Below are 16,272 nucleotides of genomic sequence, written 5' to 3'. Positions count from 1 at the left end.
TTTGATCTGCCATGGCAATTCTTATCTTCTTAAAATGTAGAAGAGTTTTTGCAATATTCTCTGTGAAAGCCCAAATCAACTGGAATCAAGTAGCAGCACAGTAATTATATTTCTGTTTAAAATGAATGTGCAATAGAATCAATGGCATTAATAATTTAATTTAATCTATAATCTGATTTTAATTTTTATTATTGAACATGACAGTTGTGTGCAACACACTTTATTCACTTTCACTTAGTTGGTACCTAAAATGTAATAACTATGTTATCACACAAAACTTTTTATATGGCATTCATCACATGTTCTTTAGTGCACTGTATATTTTTTGAGCTCCATGTATATTTTAATAACGCTGAGTGAAAAATTCATAGGAAGCCTTTTTGCATCTTTTCAAGCATGAAACTGCCTTACTACAGATGAAGAACTATTCTGCAAACGTGCATAATGCTAGGACAGCTCCAGAATTACACAGACATCAGTGCAATGTGCAAACACAAAAGCAAAAAAAAGGAAACATTCTACCTCATGTTTATATAATCCACAGATTTCTCCATTAAACTGAAATATTCCTTGATTCTCTCTTTCTGCCTCCTCCCTATACAATGGCACAAACATGATTTCAGACACACATACTTTCTTGAACTATAAACTTTTCCCACCTGCAAAGTAAATTATAAATTACAGCCCCTGAGGGCTCACTACTGATATTCTCTTAACACACGTGGCCAATAACAATATAGAGTTTCATGGCTAAATAGTAACCCTGTAATTCAATCACAGGCTCCTGCTGCCATGTATAAATTGCTCCCGCTTTTATGATGCCAGCATCACACCTTCTTTGGAAATGCAGAATGGGATTCAGACATAAAACTTGTTTTATTGTACCTGCACAAGGACTATAAGGCAGTGTCCACATAAATGTTAACCCAAGGGGAATACATTCTTGCTGGTCAGAGTTGCTGATGCAGTTCACCAGGTTGAGACCTGTTTCCTGAAGGAGGGAAAGGCAGGTACACTTACCTTATACTTAAATGCTACGACCTAACAGAAACCAGACAAAAACCAGCTTGGATCAAAGGTCACCTTTCTCTCCTTGCTCTTGCAAGGCCATGTAGTTTTATTGGGAGAAAAGGGTGTCAGAATTCTGGCAAGCTCTGCAATGTAAGGCAGCGCTGTCCCCACGAAGCAGAGTTTTTGTGTGACATATTCAATTTTCATATCCAGCATAAAATTACAGCTGGAAACCCATATGCCCACAAGTTCAGGGAAAGCCTAAAGGAAACCAGTTGAAAAGAATTAGGTCAATAAAAGAGGGAAGAAAAACAGTGAAAAGGGCGAGGTAGGTGAAAGGAGAAAAAGAACATTTAATTCCACTGCTGTGGATTTTTTTCTCCATAGATCCTCCAAGAGTCAAAGTTCAGCAAGTCTGATGTGCTGTATTATAACATCAGCCTCCTTTCAAATCCTGGCACTGCCAGCCGACACCACAGCACAACTATGGAGAGCACGGACTTCAAATGTCTTTCAGAAAGAGGGTGATGTGCTTATTACAAATTCTATACACTTTGTGCTTTTTTAGTAAACATTAGGTTTGTTAGACTACTACCAGAATAATCATTCTTCTAATGAGGAACCTCAAGTGAGAGGAGTTGAGAGGTTCTTGCTCCATGGACACTACTTGGTCTTTTAAGAGTTGGAGGAGATGAAAAAGATGGCACTTGGTGCAGTTCAATAATTTCACTGTTTTCTTTCTTTTGGAGCTCACACTAACACCCTACTGCTCTTCAGGGAATTTTTTTCCAGGTCAATTCCAACATAACACTTCAACGTCAGCAGAATTAGCATTGTTTGTCTCTCACCCTCCCTTTCCCAGTGACCTTGGACACCTTATGATAGAATCTGCAAAATCTATAGAAGGGAGACTACACTGAAAACTGTGGTCCCCAGGGTTTTAAAGAAAGTTTCCCTGAATATAAACGGATTCATACTTCAGATTAATAACCAAGGAGAATGAATGATGAACGGATGCGTTATGACTGTTGCAATTGAGAAAATGAAGCATAACTAAAAAAAAAAAATGAAATCAGGTTAACTCTATGTGGCTACCATTGTGGTAGGAGCAATGGGAAGCACAGCCTCATAGCAGATAAAATATCTCTGAAGGGAAAAGCATCACTCAAACTTTATACAGCTCCATTCATCCTGCCTGTCTTTGAGGGGACTGAGCAGCTGACCCACCATTTGACCTACTGAATTGTAATTGGAAATATATATCTCTGCTTCATTTTCTGTAGGGATATCTGTTCAGGGTCTCATATTCAGTCCTAAATCTGAAGAGAGTCAGAATACACATTTTGCATTTAAATATCTTGGGTATTCCACACAAATAGAATAAATTTGTATCTAAATTGAGATAAATCTGATTATGTATAGCTTAGACCTCACTCTCACTGCTTGCCACATGGGTGCAAAAAGGATCATAAAATTGCTACTGTAAAAAACTCCAGGACTCCATTGAATCCTACTGAATCTCTCTCTAGTATATGTATTTACTCCACACAGGCATGAATGACTACAAAACCAAGAGCAACAATGACTGGGTAATTATTTCAGTTGTTACCATCATCTGCAAGTACTATTCCCACTGCAGTTCTTGCTTTCTTCAGTACATGCACTTGCACATACAGAGCTGATAGAAACATGGCAGAGAAAACCCTTCTTTACTGAAATCAATCTTGTTTCAAAGCAGGCTCATAAGGCAAACCTCCACCTTCTAGCACATATCAATGACACAAATTGCCATGTTTCATACGTTCACCAGTACACAGTAAAGATCTTTCAGCTTCATGTCTAAGGCAATCAGAGAATCATGGAACATCTCAAGTTGGATGGGACCCATAATGGTCATAAAGTTCAATTCCCTGCTCCTCACAGGACTACCTGAAACTAAACCATATGACCAAGAATGTCATCCAAATGCTCCTTGAACACTGACATCACTCATCTCTGCTTCATAGCCCTGGTTTGGGTTTTGTGTGAACTAATATTTTTATTTTCTTCCAGGCCTGTGCAGAGCCCAGTGAATCCCCACTGCTCCCATTCCAATCTAATGCCAGCTGTTTTCACACAGGCTGGCTGCCAGCCAGCCCCTGCATGGTTCTGCTGTGCTTTGGATGAACAGAGGTCATGGAGTGAAGTCCTGGGGAACACAAGCACACACTCCAATGTACGCTTAACAATAGAGCTCCAAGACAATTGAACAAACATTGCTATTTTCATGTTTCTCAAGACCATAAAGGTGAGTTGGCCTCAGTATAAATTCTGGGGTTCTAACTGGAAAGGTGTTAAGTTAAAGTCTTCCAAAATTTAGGGAGTTATTCTGAACCTGTGATTCTGTTGGTACTAAAATTCCTCTGTTCTTCTCTTGAAGTATACAGACAAGATTCTTTAAGTCTCTGATGACTACAACACTTTTAAATAATGTTCTTTCTCTTGCTTCTTCTTTTCTGATTTAATATTTTTAGACTCAAAATGTCTTTCCCAAGGATGCAGAGTGAACAATGGAAACATCATTCAATCCAGCTTGCATACAAAGATTGACTTTGTACCACTGACACTGTAACAGGTTGATGTCACTAAAATTAATAAATTCCATCTAACAGTTGGACCCTAGCCACGGAAAAGGGTTATGAAAATGAATGATATAGCAGATGTCATATATCAGGGTAGGGAGAGTCATTGTTTTCCACTCTACACCATGCCCATGATAACATATTTTGCAAAGGACATCAGATTATCAGGAGGTTTTCAGTGCATGAGAAAACTGGACAACACTGTTGAAACTGGCAAATTACCCATGTCTCTGAGTTTATAAGAACTATGCTTCTAAGCATATTCTCTCTCTTTATATATATATATAGTATAAATACTATCAACCTACTTTTCACACACACTTAGAAAGCCAAGCACTGACTTAATTATATAAATACAGAGTCCACGAGTTTTGTTTCCTTGATTATCAGGTGGTGGGAACACAAGGATAAAGTAGGATAAAATTAAGCCTTAAAAATTACGTTAGACTCCATCCTTATGCATAAAAAAAGCAGAAGGCACAACTACCTCCCGGGAAATTACTATCATAATGTACCCTTTCAAAAATACAATTGAAATGGGCATGTAGGTTTTTTCTACAGCTGGATTTTTCAGACTAGAATAGTATATAAACCCATTCAATATTCTCAGGTTTGCTCTGCTTTTTAAAGTTCATACTACTACATCTGAGCCATTTCAAATAGAGAGATTATTGTGCTTGGCCATTTTGTGTAAGCTATTTACAAGTAAGAAAATTATAAATATCAAATTATGGCCAGAAGAACAGGTAAGTCATCTGAGTTGCACACAAACACTATTTTATATACCAGGTTTTTGAGGCATATCCTTGTTCCTAAAGTCACAAACTGCAGGATTAAAGGAAAGATGTCTGGCGTTTCTTACTGTACAAGGAAGTCAACTGTGTCATCTGAAGGAACTGCTTAAGCTGCACTGATGAAAGAAATCAAACTATTTTAGACTTAACCATCAGAAGGCTAAAATACTCAAGCAGTCAAAATTCTGGGGGGTTTTGTTTCTTTGTGTTTTTTTAAACTGGGGAAAAATGTTCATACTTGATCCTAAATGTCTTCCACCTCTTTGCAATGAAATCACCCAAAGATATAAATAAACTATTCTAAATAAAGTTCAGACTGACTGCAGCATTAGATATGTCTATTAATGTATGTGACTGTCAGCCAAAATAAATTAACCTCCAATGGAAGTCATTTTCATGAAATTAATTATTCCAATGTCAGCTAAAAGAGTCAGGTGCACTCTCTCTGCTCCTTCACCTAGACTTTTTGATGAACTTCCCAAATAGGCTGCAGCTAGAAAAACTTCAGAATAGTTCTATATTTGAAGGTTTTATTTTATTGCTTTTTCTAGGCTGTGAGCTTGGTTGTTAATTTTTTTTTTAAGTAAACCAAAGGATCTAACAAGAAAAAGAAAGGATTACTGAGCAATTGATATATAGTACAACAAAAATATAAGGGGAAACTCAATGACAGAATGAACATTAAGCCTCATGGACTAGAAAAGGGACTGAGATACTGGCAGGTACCCATAACTCACCTCAGGGATTTAGCTTTTGCCACTCTTCTGAAAATTTGCCCAAATTTAGTTGCTGTAAATCTGAAAAATGGAGCTTGTATATCTCAGTGGAGACTTGGATTTTAGCTGCCAGTGCCTGCAAAATTCAACCCACACTGGGAACAGAGTAGTGCAGTAGGAAGGGACCTACAACAATTCTGCAGTCCAAGCGACACGCTGAGCACATCCCAGCCAAACCTTCCCAGTGCAGCCTCAGCTCTTGGCTGCTGGGAACTGTTTCTAACTTCAGGCACAGATGTTTCTCAGAGCTTGTGTGGGAAATCCTGCAGACCAAGTTACTGTGCAGTCCAGGCAGACTGAGCATTTATAATATTCACAAAATAAGGAAGAATGTGCTGACAATTTGGGTTCATCTAAATCAGTGTTACAAACATATTTTCATTGTAACTATGAACTTAATGCAGAGGTTCTTAACTTTAATGTTTGCCAAGGTGACGATGTTGTTTCTTTGCTGCACCACTCTTAAGCAGCCTGAAGAACTCTACATATATTTTCCCCTCTGTTGGCATTCTCAAATTTCCCTGAATGGCACTGAATTGCTGACAGACCATTCAGTCTCTCAACTCTGCCTCCATGCCTCAAAGATCAACTTAAGCCCAAATATACTAATGCAATTTTGTAGCTTGGTAATTTTTGGGTTTGGAATAGCTATTACATTTTCCTGACATAAACACATACCTCTGTTTGTGTGTTTTTAAGGATGTTAATATGTGTTCTCAAAACTGTTTTTTTCCAGGCTTAGTATTTTGTGTAGGGGGTAACAAAAACTGTTTAATTAACATAATGAGGATTTGTAAGGGATAGCTGAGAGCTGGTTATGAAGAGGTTTGTCCTCACAGCAATCTGTATATAAGAACACACATTAAACATATGGGTAGGGAAAAATCATAATGCCCTAGGCAAGGCTTTGCTGTGGAATAAAGATCTATCTCCTTCTGCACAGAAACACAATAGTTTCCTAACATCACGACATTCCAAGAGAGAATTGGAGCATATACTATTCAATTTTACAAAACTGTTGAATTGTGCACTTGAGACAGTCAAAATGGACAGCAAGATAGACAGATTTTTTATTCCAGCAAAATTATTTTGTGTTGATATTCTGTGTCTATGATGCATCCAAATAGCTGCCCTGGGGCAAGACCCCAGTGCAATCAAGCTGTCAGGTTTAACATATATATTCTATGAAAACAACTTTAGTAAACAAATTAAAGATCATGGCTACTTGCAAAGAAGGTTACTCGCTCTTTTACTGGCAATTCAGACATTTTTTATCTCTAAAATAGCAGGTTGCCATCAGATATTTGGAGCATTAGTTTCATCTCATCACCAGCAGGATAAACAAAATAATGCTCCCCAACCTTTAAATCCTTCTCCTGTCAATGTCTTAACAAATTCAAGACATATCAACTACTTGTACTGTCAGCATGGTAGATGGAGTATGAGTGCTGTCAATTTGTTGGAATAAACCATCCTCTGCATACAGGTCCCAGAATGCAGCTTCAGGTTTACCTGAAGCAAATAAAAAAAAAAAATTGGTGAAATGAATATCTAACTCAGCAAAGTGTAAATTGCAGGTCACAAAAATAGTATATTCTTATTGTAGAGCATTTACATGCTCTTAATTCATTTGCATCCCAAAGGATTAAAGTTATTTTAAAGAAATAGTCCCTCAACCTCTTAAGGTGCTGGATTCTGCTATTGTTCTGCCTAAGCTGATACAACTCAGCTGGAAATAAAAATGTGACTTACAAAAAGAATATTTTCATTTCTTGGTTGCTATAATTTTCCAACAAAAAAATATACAGCTGTACTGTATTTCTCTGGGCACTCAAAGGAGAACAAAGACATGAATTGCAAGTGGGATGTAAGAATTTCCCAACACTAGGTGTTTGGGTTTTGTTGGTTTTATAGATGGAAAAATACAGACAATGAATAGCAGTAAAGTTCTGTTTTCTGGAACAAAACATGGAGCCAGCTTCCCAACGCATTTGCCTTTCTCAGAGAGATGAGGAAAGTGGAGCAATAGCAGCCACATCCTGTAGGTTCAATGGGCAGCAATGGTGCAGAGTCCTCAGTCATTTGGATGTTGTTATGGGAACTACAAAATCAGAGATCCAACAATTGCAGGCATCAGTAAAAAGCACCATTTTTCTCCAAATTCATTTTCGTTGGTCACTCTTCTTAACACTAAAAATCAATAGGTACTCGATAAAGGAGCTGCATCCATTCCTTTCCATGGGATGCAACCCATGGCTTATATTTGATAACAAATTTATCAAATATAAGAAATCTAAAACCTTATTTCCTCTTCGTTATCCTGTCAAAACATTTTAATTCTAAGCTTGAACACAGTTTCCTAAATAACCTGCATTTGTTTTTTCTTGTTCTGAAATTAGAATAGTCTATGTCAAAATGATAGTCTAGCAATTAAGGCATTACTCAATATCAATAAGATTACAAGGATCAGATCCTTAGTATCTCTATTTGAGGCATGAATTTGCATGAAGTGGAATAAAAGAAGCAAGAGTTCAACCAAACTGCTGAATACATACTTAACTTTAAATGCATTCTTAAATACTATGTAGCATTTAGACCACAAAAATATAACCAAGTCTTATTCTGCAGCAATATCCAGTTTACAAATTAGTGCCCTATAAAATCAATTTACAGTAAGAGGCAGTCATAGTAAAACACAGGCAATATAGACTTTAATTAAAGCAAGACTCTAATGATGTCATCAGTAAACCACAGTTTGTGCTTTGCAAATAGCAATTACTCCAGAACTGCAGAATTATTATCTTAATCCTATTTATCTGCTCCTTGGTATAAAGTTTTCTTGTTTAAGCTGTGAGTTACAGTCCATCATGACTTTAAACAGCAAAAGCATAATAGGGAGATCTAAGTTCAATCATAAATAGAGGCCAGTTTCTACTTCAGCCACATTGGAAATATCGAGTAACTGATTTCCCAGGGATGAATTGTAGAACAATTCAAAACACACAGAGTAGCAGAATTCTTATTAATTGCTATTACCCTGAAACCAGTATTGATTCCAAATGCTTACATATATTGGGACACATCTATGCATGAAAACTTCCTGATGTTCTGTGTATGTGTGAACATGTGTACAAACGTCACACTTTGTTAATTTTGTGTCTAATTAATGCGCAACTTGCAAACCCATATCTTATAATTAAAGTTCTTTGTCATTAGAGACACACTGCTAAGACACTTCACAAATATGTCCAATTTCATCTGCAAAGAATGACAGACTATAAGCAGCACATTAAGCAATTTGAAAATCAGTTGGGAAAAAAATCAAAACTTAATTACAGAGTTCAAATTATTGAAATTGCTCATGCCAGTGTTAAAAAAAAAAAAACCACAACAAGCCCTCAAAATTCTCCAAGAGAAACTATTGACCACTCGTGTAAAGCTAATCTAAGAAATACAATTTGTCTTGAGGCTTTTCTTAAGAAAGCAATAATTTAAAACTGTGCTGGTCCCCAATAAGTAAGACTCCAAGACAGTTTTGATCCATTGATGAATCCTTCCTAATATGTTCCCTGAGGTACAGTTTTCCTAAATCTATTAGACATTTACAGTCTTTCAGGATGTGCTGCCTGAGCTGCTCTATCACACTGTATTAACTTGACAAGGTAATGCAGTGCTATCTTTTATTTCCATGGAAAGAACTCAGCTTTGACCTTGGAACCACTAACAATAGTTTATTACCCCTAACCTTACTAGAGGGACATTCTGACATATTCCTGCAAATTATTACCCCAGACATATGGTACACATTAGATATATAGAGGAAGTTATATAGGGGGGTTACTCAGGGCAAGATCCCAACTCTACTAAAAATCACAGTATTATTTCTACCCAATACCCAGTTCTCCAAGGAAAGGCAAAACAAAACAAAAGCAGTCCATGATGGTCTAGTAATTTATAAAATACAGTTACCACAACAAACCACCAATTCCCATTTGTTGCTTAGTGGCTTCCCTAGGCTATCAGCCTGCAATCATGGTACTGACTCCTCTTGGAATCATAATGGATCTTGAATCCCAGATAAAATGATTCCTCTTCCAGTAAACACATTCACATGTTTGTGGGGATAAAGGGAATGCCCAGGCCCTTCTCCCCTGCTGTGCAGTGGCCTCTGGAAGAGTACCCTGAGTATTACTGCACTGATAAAAGGATCCCAGCCACACTGAGCACAGTTGTAAACCGTCCTATGCAACAGATTTTGTGAGTTTATGCATCACAGTAAGCTTCCAGGAAAGAGTTATTTGTGCATTAATCTTCATCTTAATAACCCCTTTGCTGCAAATAAATTAGCTATACTTAGCTGTGTCATAAGACTTTATACTGCAATGTGCTGGAAGGAAAGCTGCTCTTCCATTTTTCTTTTTCAGAATTACTCTCAGCTGCAGTGTTTCTTAGGGAGCCAATGCAAAGTGTGACTATTCAGCACAGGGGCACAAGTCAAACAAGGGCTCTTTTTCACTCTTTTGATATTTTTCTAGAGACAAATTTATGGACATTACTTAAAAATACACCTTAAAGTAACTAAACCCAGAATAATTCAAAATGCTTGGTAAGAGAAAAATTCTACATCTGAGGTATTTCAAGCAGCAATTTAAGATGCATTGTTCTTTCTTTGTTCAGAGGCTTTGTAATCATTATTTTACAGCATTTTAGGATGCCTTTAAATGAATTTTTGCCTAAATAATGAATGCTAAGTGACTGGAAGCCCCTGGGACTTGTTAGAGATTAAGCAATAACAGCAAGCAAGGCACAATGTCTCCAACCAGCACACCAAGCTCTGCTCCAGGTGACATCCACTGAAACTGGAAGTGTCTGCTTAAATTAAATCCTGCAGAGATATTCATCTGCTGCAAGTTAAGCATTTATATATTACTGCTCTAATATATAGGATTTGCCCCTTGCCTGGAGTACATGTACTAAGTCCTTGCAGTATTAAGGCTTTATTTTGGATTTATATCATTATGACAAAAGGTAGAATTTGTCTCAGTATTATTTAACACAGATATATAGTGAAAGGAGAAAGGTCACAGCTATGAAAGTTTTGCTTGATCTGCTACAACTCCCTGAGACTTCAAACACCCATAACAGGATTCAGACCCCATCCAGGTATCCAATTGATTAAAGCTACTAATTTTGTAAAAAATTAATTACAACTGAATGAAAGAACTCTCTGAACATATGGTTTTGAGATTTGCCAACATCCAAGGCCAATTTATTTCCTGTTAATCTATGTATGTAAGATGTCTGAGACAGCGTGTAAATCTCCTTTTAAAAAGCTGGAGTAAAGAGTTGAGAAAGAAAAACCAAGATGTGACACTGTTCAATGAATATCACAAAGCAAAGTTTTTCTTGTCATATAAAAGAAGTGTGGAGACTCCAAACTCACTTTTTTTGCCATGCATTTTACAAATAAATGTAATTGGAAACTTTTTTCTAAGGATTTAATTGCAAATATCCTTCCCTGCTGGCTTTGTTCTTGTCATCAAAGCAACTAACACATTTCATTGTTGACAAGTCTCTCAGAATTTGGAACATTTTCTGCTGTTTTTGTTTTCTTTCTCACACATTAGAGAAATTCTTTGGCTGCTGCTATGATCAACAAAGGTTGCTGGATTTAGGTGAAACCAGGAACAATCAACCACTGTTCAATAGCAAATTCCTTCCCTGTCTTCTCCCTGAAAATACTGGAGGGACTTCCATGGATAAGGTCAGAATTTCACTGCAGCTTGTGAGGCAGCTTTTCTCTAAGGTTTGATGAAACAATGCTCATTTATATTGCAAATTCCCAATAATTTTTAAAGCTAAATCATGTACACAAATGTATTTTTTTTAAGTTGGAATATTAACACATCTATTACTTCTATTGGAAAGCAATATTGAACATTGAGAAAAATATAATCAGGAATAGCAAAAAAGTCTATTTACAGATTATTTTCTAAATAAGCAACATCTTCTACAGACAGAGGTCATTGCATGTCTAGGTAAAGTATGTGAAGACCACTTACCACCTGGAATGGTCTGAGTGGGTGGATCAGGAAACCTAAGCTGCTGAACACTGGCAATAAATAAAACTGGTTGAACTCGATGGTGATTATTTCATTTCAGATGTTAAAAATCTCTAAATTCCAAACCCCAGCACACTAGAGTTCATATTACTCAAGAATTATGACATCCACAAAGGGATTTATCATTCTTCAGTTTATGTTCTCTAATTTCACACTTTCAGTTGCTTTAGCTGAGTTTTTCAAGTGTCACCATAGAGATGAAAATTCACTGTTGACAACCTCTACTCTTATTTGTGGTCTGAAATAATTTAACATCACTTTTCAACTGTGGACTTTTTTTTTTACTTCCCAAAGCATGCTTTTCCTGACAGATGAAAGATTTCTCAGAATGTCATTCTTCAGCAAGGATCCTAAATAACATCAGCCCTAAAAATAGATCTGACAAAGTTCCCCCAAACACACACTCCTTCCACACACCTTTCAACCCAATGATTATTTTGGAAGTTTGCTTCAGTTTATCATTCCAGTCTAAAGGGCTGAACATCAGATAACCCACTTGTTTTTAAAACCATAATCAGGCAAGACATTGTGGCCAAATGAAGAACAATAAATGAAGCAATGGGAGATTATGTGTCAAGGCTGTGATGTCATCCACAGCACCAGCAATCCTGTTCAATATCTGTTTTCCATAAAAAACAGATTAATCAGCACCGATTTTTAATTTTGTTTCTACTGTTTCCATCTTAAGCAGTCTGTTGAGTGCATGAGAACTGATCTTCAATTAACATGTCTGGGATTACTTGTGGCGTCATTAACTTTAAAATATTTACACAACACTGGGTTTTCCTTCCAGTCCTCTGGAAATTTTATTGCTAAAGAGACACTGGAAGTTCATGGAACTTGTTTGGCAGTTGTTTTAAGAATCCATTGTATATCCAGGCATTATGTAATATAATATTTGTATTATTTAAGCATTATAAATTTGAAGGTATTTGACATTCATCTTGGTAACTCTTTTAAAGTATTAATTTTGACTAGCAAAGAAATATATTGCTATTTCTCTACAAAATCTACCACCTCCCATCCGTTCCTTTAGCCATCTTTATTTTTATTTAGGCTTTTAAGGTTATAAATTTTATAACTGAGTTCAGTTATGTGTGAATGAATCCAAGTTACAACTCAATATTGAAGTTTCACCCTTATCTACTTAATTTTTGCCCTTGTGAGGGGGCTTGAAAGGCTCCTCTATAGGTCTGTCAGGAAAAGCAATGATAAACATTCTCAGCAAAACAAAGGAGCTCTTTTTCTCATCCTACACAATCTGAAATCCACAACAGTTCTGGGGAGAGGGGGGCAAATGATAACAACACATGACTTCCTTTGGTTTTTTTCACCTTCCCAGTAAAAACCAGAAGTAGTGACACCAAAATGTGCACGGCTGCAGCAGTTGAACAAACATGCTGGAGCAGAATTAAGTTCCATCTCTAGGGAGATCCAGACTGAGCTGAGCTTTACTTTACTTCACTGTTAAGGCAACAGGAGTCCTGTTCTGATCACTGAGTGCTTCACAGAGCAAGCCACCTCCCCCTGCAGATTGCACCTGGTCCTCTTGGACCTATGAGAGCCCTGTGGAGCTGCTCCCAAAGGGAGGTCACATTAGAGTCATCTTGGAATACTTAAAGATACACATACAAAATAAGGAACGAGATCAGATTTAAATACTAATTGAAGATTTATGAATTGTTTTTACAGTATATTCATTAGAAGAGCAAAGAGGCTGCAGCATTATTGTACTGCAAATGCCACTCAGTTTAAAGTTCATAATTTTCCTTATTTCACTAACTCATTACTAAACCAAAAATCTCCAATCTCCTGCTGTACTAAAACTCTGTATTAGTAGGATCATATGTATATCTAAGCCAGCTACATGAGTCAAATCATATTACAGCTCACTAACAATTATTTAAAAAGTATATTTATATTCATCCCATATAAGCATAGTGGGTTTTTTTCTATTCCTGTGAATTATTTACACCAGAACTGTTGATTCACGAAGCTGGGGTTTCATCAAACTTGACCTATGCGAAATGCAAGCACCTGATGGTGTTCTCTGAACTATTGATTCTGCTGCATCCATCTGTCTCACTCTCACTGTGTTCTGAGTACTCTCTGAAGAATAATGCTGGCATCTGTTTTAAGTATAAGCTTTCTAAATTACTGCATAGATGCATTACAGAGTAGTTAAGAAAAATCAATGGTTTCTATGTAAATAACCACAAAGCTTTCCTGCTTCCTTTAAAACATAAATTTCTTCAATAAAAATTGTTTTATTTTATTTTTACTCCTATATTTCTCCTTTACATCAGCTATGCTGTCAAAGCTATCCTGATATTCTGCTGCTGTTTAAATTTATCACGGGTGTGAATTCCTTTGTTGTGGGTGTTTTCTTCGAAGGAATATGCATTTCATATTGTCTGTATTACTGAAAAGTAACAGTGAAAAGTGAGATTGAGATTCAAGACCTTAGCACACGTTTAAATACATTTTCATTGCTTTCCTAAAAATGGTGCAAGGGTGTCACCCAAGTGGATCACTTAGAAAATATTTCAGATTAGCCTTTTAAAATAACATTTAATTGCTATGGAAATTAAGATAAAATGAATGTAATTAGTATGCAGTCTTCCCTTCTGAGCACAGAGCAGCAATAATAACCTTGAGCTAAAGCTGTAAGAATGGTGAAATGTACTGTCCGTGCCCAAGCCTGGATTTCTACAAAATTAATTTCTGTTAGCAGAATCATGATAAGAGACCTGTGGAAAGGAAAGCTCTCCAGTGCTAATCTGAACTCTTGTCCTATCTTAAAAAGATTCAAAGATATATTATAATTGCTTTTGATCATCTTAAAAAAAAAAAAAAAAAGAAAAGAATAAAAAGAAAAAAGAAAACTCGTAAGAAAAGGAAGAATTACAGAACTGAGAAGAAGCAGTCTAGAAAAAGCTGTTAGGCACTGAGTAGATGCCAGTACAGTCAGTCAAGAGAAGGGCTGAGCTGATGTACACAAACATGCAGCCAAGGAGAACAGTGGTGACAAATAAATTATTTTGGCCGCTAAATATAAGAACCTGCTGGTCAGAATCTCTGCACAGATATCTGGCAAAAAATATTTTGGAACAACATTAATTTTATGCCAAAATAGCAGTACTTGTAAAAACCATCTGGCACAATGGCTCACTCACATTAACCCTCTCACTTTATCTCCCTGAACCAACAGTCTGGTCCAGTTTTTATTTTTGTAAACCAGAGTTACAGAATCTAAAATTGACATCTCAACTTCAGTCATCAATAAATCTGGAAAATTCTTGGCTACACAAGTGTTCAGGAGCAAAGGATTCATAAAGCCAAAATGTCCTTAAAAGACAAGCCATGGTCTCATTATGGCAGAAAAGTATCTGCTGAAATCCCCATAGTGGAGGTTCCTCTGGATTTGAATCCTAATTTAAAATACTACTCATCAATATATATTCACATCCTATGGAGGAAAAAGTAATCTATAGCTAAGGTGGCCAATCACTGCAAATAGCTTCTATTTATTCTTTAAAACTCACTTTGCCATTTCATGACCTGTTTATTTTTATATGATGGACAAATTGTAGACTATGGCAGCAGCAACATGGCTGAGATGTTCCGTTTTCTCCCCTTTAGTGAGCGGAACTGCTCAAGCCCTTGTGGTAATTGTTGCCATCCTCCTTCTTGTTATCTGTTTGTCACACTGGCATTTTGCTTTTAAAGCTTTTCCATTTGAGTCATGTCAATCAAGTCAGAAAAATACAGGGTTGTAATAATGAACTAACTTGTCACATCTAGCACTTTGCATTTCTCAATTACAGGATCTCAAGAATATGCTATTTTTTGGAATGTGATCTCTATGCACACACTTAACAGTTCTTCACTGTAATGGAGGAATCATATCACAAAGTGTTCAATGGATGTCTTTGCTTACTTAAGATGTTTATACTGCATCTGAAAATAACCCTTGATAAATCAGTTTTCTGCACTGTTCAGGGACTGCAAGAAAGTTATTTAGGTCTTTGTAATATTTTTGTGAATAAGGATATGGAAGACAATAATCAGTTCACTAATGACTAAACTAGCACCCTCTGGGAGAAACCATGGGCATATTACAACTTTCTTTAATCAGGAAATTCAGAAAATTGTAATCAACAGAAATCACAATGGATCTCACATGGGGTACAAGGACTTGAGCTAAGGATTTTGTGGGGTTTTTTGTTTGTTGGGTTTTTCATATAAGAGTTGTTGAAAAATGGAAACCACCATGAAATCTAATTTCATTTCAAAGTGTTTAACATTTAATGTCCTGCCTGAGACATGTCATGCAGAAGCAGTACTTTTTACTGTTGTGAATGGGCTTTGGTTTAGTTCTGGGGAAAAAAAAAGAAAAAAAGGATGGAAGGAAAAAAGAATGCAACTAATACTGTACTTCCTACAGTCTGATGTATTCTCTGGAAGTCTTCTGCCTAGTGTGATCAAGTGTAAGCTGATGCATTAATGCATTTTACTGGTAATATTCAGCTGCTATTCAGTAGATTTCTTTTGTACTTATGGTTTCAGATTCTGCTTCATTTATTTTTTCCTGATCAGCTAGAAAGTTGAGGAAGTCCCCGAGATGGCGCTCCTCAGTACAAAGGTTAAGTTCAACCGAAACATTCAGTCTTTGTCCGAAGTCTGCCCAAGTATTTATGGGCAATTTCAGACAATTCTCAAAGTGCTCAGGTCACTCGTGCCTGGGGCATCATCAGAACCATGAAAGGGCGATCCCATGGCTGGGTAGCCAGACCCGCTGGTGTTTGAAGGCACAGACTTCTTAAGAGAAGATCTCTCTCTCCATTCTAGCCCAACTTGTCTGGAGTAGAATCATTAGAGCCCCTGTAGACTTCCTCTGGGAGGCTCTGAGAATGTTTTCAAACGTCTACATTTCAAAAAAGCAGGA

The sequence above is a fragment of the Agelaius tricolor genome, unplaced genomic scaffold (genome assembly GCF_023055355.1).
Source record: "Agelaius tricolor isolate 1412-34295 unplaced genomic scaffold, bAgeTri1.0.p SCAF_19, whole genome shotgun sequence".
Classification (NCBI taxonomy): Eukaryota; Metazoa; Chordata; class Aves; order Passeriformes; family Icteridae; genus Agelaius; species Agelaius tricolor.
This window is presented reverse-complemented; position numbering follows the sequence as displayed.